Genomic DNA, 9,361 nt, shown 5'->3' on the forward strand with positions numbered 1-9,361 from the left:
TCTCTAGAAGTGGCACATTACATTGGTAGTTGGGTACTGGTTAACTCTTTGGAAAGCTTTGAATGAAGAACAGCTAAGAGTTCACAAGACCAAAACGGTAGAAGGATGAGTTGACTCTAAATGTAGCATTGATACCATAAAGAGCTTCAAGCGAGCTCTAACCTTGGACCACAATGCGATTCCACATGGTTGTTCTCATGATCTTTTGGCTTGAGCCTTGTTTTTAATAAAAGTCTGAAGCCTTAACAACTGTTTTGGTAAATTACAAATATTTTATTGTTTAAAAAATAAATTGAAAACCTTATGAAATTGTTTGTAATTTGTTGTTTAAACTTGCCTCCATGTTACTCGCCTTTAGATATTTATGATAATGTCTGTTTACTCATTGGGATTACAAAATCTCACCTACCTCCTTTCCAAATATTTCAGGCCTGTGGTAGCTTGCAGATACCCAATTTTGTCGAGGATTCCAGTTGACCCCTCTATCACCCAGACAGTAGGTTACTATCACCAACACTTGGTGTATTTATGGGTCACTTGTCTTTGTAATTATTATTGTACATTATAACTTTGTAAATTATTATATGTATTAATTTATTTTACTTCTAAGTTACAAAAGATTACTTACACTTGTTTCTATAAATATTGTTTTATATAAAAATGCTATATTTTTGTCTTTTGATTTATTTGAGCTAGAAACGATTGAAAATTGTTTAAAACTTATATGTAAGCCTTGCGGGGTTCCGATTGGTATTCCGGGTAACGAGTATCAATCGGGACGTCGCGACGGTTGTCATGGGTATCGAGGGAGGTTCCGGGTCGTGACAATTTAGTTGGTATCAGAGCTTTCGGTTTAAAAGCTTTTGGCTTTGAAAGAAGTTTTTGATTTTTAAAGTTCTTAGATTTAAAGTTATTTTAAAATAATTTACAATGTCAGTGTGGCCTAGTTAAGATTAGTTAGTTGCATGTAGTTGCATATAGAGTCTTAAGTCGTCTAAACCAATTTCGTTCTTTTGTAGATCATTATGCTTCCATGACTTGAGCTACCACCTATCACTAGATCTACCGGTAGGAGAAGAGATCACCCCAGACAGAGTCAGCCGGATACCATATAAGAAGAGTCGGTTGCGTCTTCTTTTAGAGCAGTTTCTACTACTCAGTCTACCGATATTCCTGTACCTCCTCCACCACCTGTTGCTACTCCTAGCGTACTTGCCATGTCACCGAAGGCAGCTCAAGCATTAGTAACTTTTCTCGCTACTTTTACGGGCCAGGCTCAGGCTGATCCAGTTTCACCTGCTGTTTTCCCTGTAACAGCGCTCGTACCACCACCTCCTATTCCACCCCAAACATCGGATGTCTCCATTTTTAAGAAATTGAAGGAAGCTAGACAGTTAGGTTGCGTCTCATTTATTGGTGAGTTGGATGCGACCGCAGCTAGGGATTGGGTTATTCAAGTATCGGAGACACTAGCAGATATCAGATTAGATGATGAGATGAAATTGAAAGTGGCTACACGATTATTTGATAAGAGAGCCCGTACTTGGTGGAGTTCAGTAAAGTCTCACTCTCCTATACCGCTGACTTGGACGGATTTCCTTCGAGAGTTCGATGGTCAATACTACACCTATTTCCATCAGAAAGAGAAAAAGAGAGAATTTCTGAGTTTGAAACAAGAGAACATGACCATTGAGGAGTATGAAACTCGTTTTAACGAGCTGATGCTTTATGTACCTGAGTTGGTGAGATTGGAGCAAGACCAGGTAAACTACTTTGAGGAGGGACTCCGCAATGAGATACGAGAGTGTATGATAGTGACTGGTAAAGAGTCATATAAGGAAGTTATGCAGATGGCCTTACGGGCTGAGAAGCTCGCCACTGAGAATAGACGGATCCAAGCTGAGTTTGCAAAGAGAAGGAATCCGCCTATGTTCTCGAGTCAGTCTTCAAAGAGAGGTAGAGATTTAACATTTGCTGCAGAAAGTACTACCTCAGCGTCTATGGCATCCACTAGACCTTCATCTCAACAGTCACAGCCGAGATCTTCTAGATTTGATCGGCCAGTGAGAAGTAGTTAGGGGGGGACTTCAGGAAGATTGGACAGATGCCGTAATTGCGGAGGATTTCATGTTGGGTCATGTAAAAAACCTGTAACGTGTTTTCAACAAGGCCAACAGAGGCATATCAAGAGAGATTGTCCTCAATTAAGATGGGGTACAGTAACTACTTCTACTCCTCCGACTCATCTTAGTATACCGCGGAGAGACACTTCGGGATCACAATCCAGACAAGGCTCAGTGATATGGTCAGGCATGGGGAGTAATACCCCAGAGCAGCCATCTTCCAGACCACAGCCCCAGATTTCGACCAGGGTTTTTGTAGTGACTGAGGATGAAGCCCGGGTTCGACCTAGCACAGTGACAGGTACTATGATTGTGTTTGATAGAGATGCACATGTTTTGATAGATTCGGGCTCCGATAGATCATACATGAGCATATCATTTGCATCATTCTCAAATAGGAACCTATCACCATTAGAGGAAGAGATTGTAGTGCATACTCCTTTAGGCGAGCGGTTAGTAAGAAATACGTATTATAGAGACTGTGGTATTAAAGTTGGGGAAGAAGAATTTATAGGTGATTTAATCCCTTTGGAGATTCGGGACTTTGATTTGATCTTGGGTATGGATTGGTTGTCCACTCATCGAGCAAAGGTGGATTGTTTTAAGAAAGAAGTGATTCTCCAGAGTTTAGAGGGAGCAGAAGTTGTATTTACGGGGGAGCGTCGAATATTACCGTATTGTGTAATCTCGACCCTCAAAGCCTTGAAAGTGGTGCGAAAGGGATATCCGGCATATTTGGCTCACGTGATTGATATATCGAGGGAGGAACCTAAGTTAGAGAATGTCCCCGTAGTAAGTGAGTTCCTTGATGTATTTCCTGATGAATTACCGGGACTTCCTCCCGATCGTGAAGTCAAATTCACCATTGACTTATTTACGAGTACTGCCCCTATCTCTATTCCTCCATATAGAATGGCTCCGACAGAGTTGAAGGAGTTGAAAGTACAGTTGAAAGAGTTAGTGGACAAGGGTTTTATACGCCCTAGTACATCTCCGTGGGGAGCACCAGTTTTATTTGTGAAAAAGAAAGACGGTACACTTCGATTATGTATAGATTACCGACAGCTTAACAAAATGACCATTAAGAACAAGTATCCGTTGTCGAGGATTGATGATCTTTTCGATCAATTACAGGGAGCTACAGTGTTTTCTAAGGTTGATATGAAGTTTGGGTATCATCAGTTGAGGATTAAAGAACAGGATGTACCCAAGACAGCGTTCAGGACTCGGTACGATCATTATGAGTTCTTGGTCATGCCTTTTGGGTTAACTAACGCACCGGCAGCTTTTATGGATCTCATGAACAGGGTGTTCCACCCTTACTTGGACAAGTTTGTTATTATGTTCATTGATGACATCCTGGTTTACTCGAGAGATAATGATGAGCACGCTACCCACTTGCGTATAGTATTACAGACTTTACAGGAAAGATAGTTGTATGCAAAGTTTTCGAAATGTGAGTTTTGGTTACAGGAAGTGGTATTCTTGGGACACGTAGTATCGAGAGCTAGAATATATGTTGATCCCAAGAAGATAGAGGCAATTTTACAATGGGAGCAACCTAAGACGGTGACGGAGATTCGTAGTTTCCTCGGATTAATCGATTATTATCGAAAGTTTGTTCAGGGGTTTTCCTTAATAGCAGCTCCTTTGACCTGTCTAACTCGTAACGGAGTTAAGTTTAAGTGGGACGATGTGTGTGAAAGTCGATTTCAGGAGCTAAAGAACCAGTTAACCTCTGCTCCCATTTTAACACTTCCTATGAGTGGTAAGGGATTTGTAGTTTATATTGATGCTTCAAAGTTGGGGTTGGGGTGCGTACTGATGCAGGATGAAAAAGTTATGGCTTATGCTTCTAGACAGCTAAAGAGGCATGAAGCAAATTATCCTACCCATGATTTAGAGTTAGCAACAGTGGTGTTTGCTTTAAAAATTTGGAGGCATTACTTGTATGGTGAGCATTGTTGGATATTTACGGATCACAAGAGTTTAAAATATTTGCTCACTCAGAAGGAACTTAATTTGAGGCAAAGGCGATGGTTGGAGTTGATAAAAGATTATGACTTGGTGATAGACTATCATCCGGGAAAGGCGAACGTTGTAGCTGATGCCTTAAGTCGTAAGTCTTCATCGTCTTTAGTCGCACTTCAGAGTTGTTATTTGCCAGTATTATTAAAGATGAAATCTCTTGGGGTCCAGTTGAGAAATGGTGAGGATGGATCCTTATTGGCAAGCTTCATTGTGCGACCTTCATTACTTAATCAGATCAAGGACATTCAGAGGTCTGATGGTGAGTTAAGAAAAAAAATTCAAAAATTGACCGATGGTGGAGTCAGTGAGTTTAGATTCGGAGAGGATAACGTCTTGATGTTTAGAGACCAAGTTTGTGTTCCTGAGGGAAACCAGTTGAGACAGGCGATCATGGAAAAAGCCCATTCATCTACCTATGCATTACATCCCGGAAGCACCAAGATGTATAAGACTAACAGGGAGAATTATTGGTGGCCAGGTATGAAGCGAGACGTAGCAGAATTCGTAGCAAAGTGTCTCGTATGTCAACAAGTTAAGGCGGAGCATCAGAAGCTAGCAGGTATACTTTAGTCTTTACCTATTCCCGAGTGGAAATGGGAGCATGTAACTATGGATTTTGTTTTGGGACTGCCGCAGACACAAAGGGGAAAGGATGCTATCTGGGTGATCGTAGATCGGTTGACTAAGTTCGCTCACTTTTTAGCTGTCCATAGTACATACTCTATTGAGAAGCTGGCTCAGCTCTATATAGATAAGATTTTAAGGCTACATGGAGTTCCCATTTCTATAGTGTCAGACCGAGATCCTCAATTTTGGCCGAAATTTCAAGAAGCTCTCGGAACCAAATTGAAATTTAGCACTACTTTTCACCTACAAACGGATGGTCAGTTAGAGAGGACTATCCAGGCTATGGAGGATATGTTGAGGGCTTGTGTCATGGATTTTCTTGGAAGTTGGGATAGACACTTGCCATTAGTGGAATTTGCTTACAACAACAGCTTCTAGTCTAGCATTGGTATGGCACCGTACGAAGCTTTATATGGAAGGAAATGTCATGCTCCACTTTGTTGGGATAAAGTGGGTGAAAGAAAGTTAGTTAATGTGGAATTGATTGATCTAACTAATGACAAGATCAAGGTTATACGAGAGAGGCTAAAGGTAGCCCAAGATAGGCAGAAGAGCTATGCAGATAAACGGAGAAAAGATTTGGAGTTTGAGATCGATGATAAAGTTTTTCTTAAGGTTTCTCCTTGGAAATGTGTGATTCGATTTGCGAAGAGGGGAAAACTTAACCCGAGGTATATTAGACCATTCTGAATCATTGAGAGAATTGGACCAGTGGCTTATCAGTTAGAATTACCTTCAGAGTTAGATCGGATCCACAACGTTTTCCATGTCTCCATGCTTAAGAAATATGTACCAGATCCCTCTCACATTCTCGAAGCACCTCCGATCGAGTTGCATGACGATTTGAAGTTCTAGGTGCAACCTGTAAGTATCTTGGATCGAAAGGATCGAGTATTGAGGAACAAGAGTATTTCAATGGTCAAAGTGTTGTGGAAAAGTGCTCGAATAGAGGAAATGACATGGGAAGTATCAAATGAGGAACCAATACCCGCATCTATTTCTCGAATCTGGTAAGTGAAATTTTAAGGTCAAAATTTTATTTTAAGGGGGGTAGAATTGTAAAACCCGACCCTATAAACACATGTCATGACATACATGCACTGAGTAGCATGTTATTACGCTAGGAAAGTTCCTAAGAATAGATAAAACCCGGTATTGTACCTAACGATACACTTGAATTGATTTAACCTCGAACTAGTTCAAATAGGAATCGTAAGATGAAATTTAATATTTTACAGTCCAGGAATGACTAAAAATGATTGTTCGGAGTTCGAGGGTTCATTTGTGAAAAAATTGAAAATTTTGATGTTTAGGGGCAAAATCGTCATTTTGCCACCTAAGATAATAATTTGATCATGGAGTGAAATTTTTTACCAAGATTAACTATTTGGAGTATAATTTAATGATAGGAAGTAAAAATTTTCAATTTCGACAATTTTCGGAACACAGGGGCAAAACAATAATTTGGTCGTCCCAGGGTAAAAACCGTAATTTTCACCACCCAAAACTTGTTAAAATTATAGGATTTATTTATTTTTGGTATGAATAACTATGGTATTTCAAGTGGTGAAAAATAGAAATTTAACGGATGAAATTTTAAAAACGGGCCAATGGGAAAGTGACACATGGCACTTTTTAATAATTTAATATTATTTTAATGAAAAGTCAGCCCATTTAAATCCCATATTAAGTGATGGCCGGCCATAAGGAGAGAACAAGAGAGAAAATAGAGAGGAAAGGAAGAAAAGAGAAAAACCAAAGGAAAACTAGAAAATTCAAAGGGGAAATCGCGTTTTTTATCTATTTACGTGTCTAACGGTAAGATTTTTCGACTTTAGCTTGATTTCTACCTTTCCTATGCCTCTATTTCTATTTAGCATGCTTGAGGAGAGAGATCAAAAAGTGAAACCAAGGGCTGGCCGAAATTCAAGGGGGAGGATTTTGGAATTTTTAGGTTTTGATTCTTAGTTAAATTGGTAGTTTTAGTTAGTTAAATGTGTATAGAAATCAAATTGGGCAAGAAAGCATGAAATTTTCACAATACCCACCCTTGGCTGAATGTTCAATGATGTACAATGATGATGAACTGATTTTTATTCTAAGAGAAATGAAGAGAAAATGATGAAAAATGGTTAAATGTGATAGAAAAACAAAGTGGAAGATTTACCAAATTAATGTCCCATTTTTAGCCAAATTTTCCAAGGAGGAAAGTGAGCTGATTTTGGTGATTTTAGTGAGTTATTGGCTGATATTTAATGGTTAGAAATGTTGGAGAGAAAATGGGACAATTTAGAGCTAAAATGGAGCGCGTTAGCAATTTATCGGGTAAAATGCTAAAAATAGGTTAATACCACGTTTAAGCCGTTTTAGGCTATTGCACTTCATACCATGCATTAGTATAGGATTTAAGTCAATTACATAGTGATTCAGCATCAATGTGGTAAATTGTGAAATTTTTGTAATGTGTCTAGGAGGAGAGCTTTCCAGTAAAGGCAAGGAAGTCGTAGCCCAACGAACAGTGATCGGTGCACCTAAAAAGCAATTAGTTTGTACAAACGGTGAGTAAACCTATTATTATTGTAAATTATCTAGAGTTTATTTTTAAATGCTCTTCATGGATTTTATGAAATGAAAATGAGATTAAAATGGGATTTTTGATGTTTTAGAAATAAATGTGACAAATAAAAATATATTGTGTTGATTATGAAATTGAGTAATTTGAGGCTACCAATTATTTTGAAATATATATTTTCCTATGAATGACTTATGATATATGAGTATATGTGGCTATATGTTATAATTGCATTAGAAATTTATGTAAGCTGTCTTTTACTGTGCAAGTTGGGTAAATAAATAAAAACCACATTATACTGTCGAAATTTTATTAAAATTGGTGGGTTTAGTCACTACAGTGATGAGTTTCCATGGACTGCCTATTAGAGGGGCACGGTAAACCCGGTTATATAGTTACTCCGATAGTAGAGGCGAGGAAGGTAACTCCAGGGGTAGTATTAGAGCTCACTTCACGTCGAGCCCCCACGTGAATGTGTAACTCGGCCAACGCCAAGGAACGGCTTGTTTTAAAAATAAAAATGTATTTCACATGTAAATATCTTAACAACCTTGGCGGACTCGGTTAGATGCCTCGGCCAAGATATCCCCGAGGATTAGTTTTGGCTTGAGCCTTGTTTTTAATAAAAGTTTGAAGCCTTAACAACTGTTTTGGTAAATTACAAATATTTTATGGTTTAAGAAATAAATTAAAAACCTTATGAAATGGTTTGTAATTTGTTATTTAAACTTGCCTCCATGTTACTCGCCTTTAGATATTTATGATAATGTCTGTTTACTCATTGGGATTACGAAATCTCACCCACCTCCTTTCCAAATATTTCAGGCCTGTGGTAGCTTGTAGATACCTTATTTTGTCGAGGATTCCAGTTGACCCCTCTATCACTCAGACAGTAGGTTACTATCACCAACACTTGGTGTATTTATGAGCTACTTGTCATTGTAATTATTATTATACATTATAACTTTGTAAATTATTGTATGTATCAATTAATTACTTCTAAGTTACAAAAGATTACTTACACGTGTTTCTATAAATATTGTTTTATATAAAAATGCTATATTTTTGTCTTTTGATTTATTTGAGCTAGAAACGACTAGAAATTGTTTAAAACTGATATGTAAGCTTTGCGGGGTTTCGATTGGTATTCCGGGTAATGAGTATCAATCGGGACATCGCGACGGTTGTCATGGGCCCGAGGGAGGTTCTGGGTCGTGACAGAAGACTTGACTTCCAGCGGAGGGACTCGGATGAATGTACAGCTACTAAATACCGAGACACCTATCAAAAGATGATACAAGTCTACAAGGACACCTTGTCCTATTTACCGGCTGCCTCGAGATCTGAAAACATGAAGTTGAAAACGGTTAGTATAAACCCAGAAAACGGTTAGTATAAACCCAGTGAGTGAACAAGGAAGGGAACAAGCAATAACAAGGGAGAATTTAAAATCATGATGCACTTGTTTCAAAACAATGCAATTTAGTTCCATTCATATTAAAAACCCCTCATCAAGCCCTTAAATGATTAATCATTTGAAAATCATGAACCCATACATAACGAACCATTTGAAGAATGAAAGCTTCAATGATACGCAAGCAAGTCAAATACGACAACGAATCTTCGCTGTAGCGAAAAGGCATTCTCGCTGCAACGACGTTAAGATTAAGCTATTAGCTGAACGAGGGTTTCTCAACTGGCCGAAGATTTCTCACTAAACCCCTTCATTTTAAACTTAACTCATTTAGTCCTTAATGTTGGAAGTCCATGCTCAGATACGGTAGTAAAGAAGTGAAAAATAGGGTAGCAATTGGACAAGATAGGAGACAAAAAAGAAAGTTTTTCGCTATAGCGAGATTAACCCAAAAACAGAAAGTTTCTTGCTGTAGTGAAATTGTAACCCAGAAATAGAAAGTTTCTTGCTGCAACGAAATTGTAACCCAGAAACAGAAAGTTTCTCGCTGCAGCGAAATTATAATCCAGAAACAAAAAGTTTCTCGCTGCAGCG

This window comes from Theobroma cacao, chromosome 3 (genome assembly GCF_000208745.1).
Source record: "Theobroma cacao cultivar B97-61/B2 chromosome 3, Criollo_cocoa_genome_V2, whole genome shotgun sequence".
NCBI classification, from domain to species: Eukaryota; Viridiplantae; Streptophyta; class Magnoliopsida; order Malvales; family Malvaceae; genus Theobroma; species Theobroma cacao.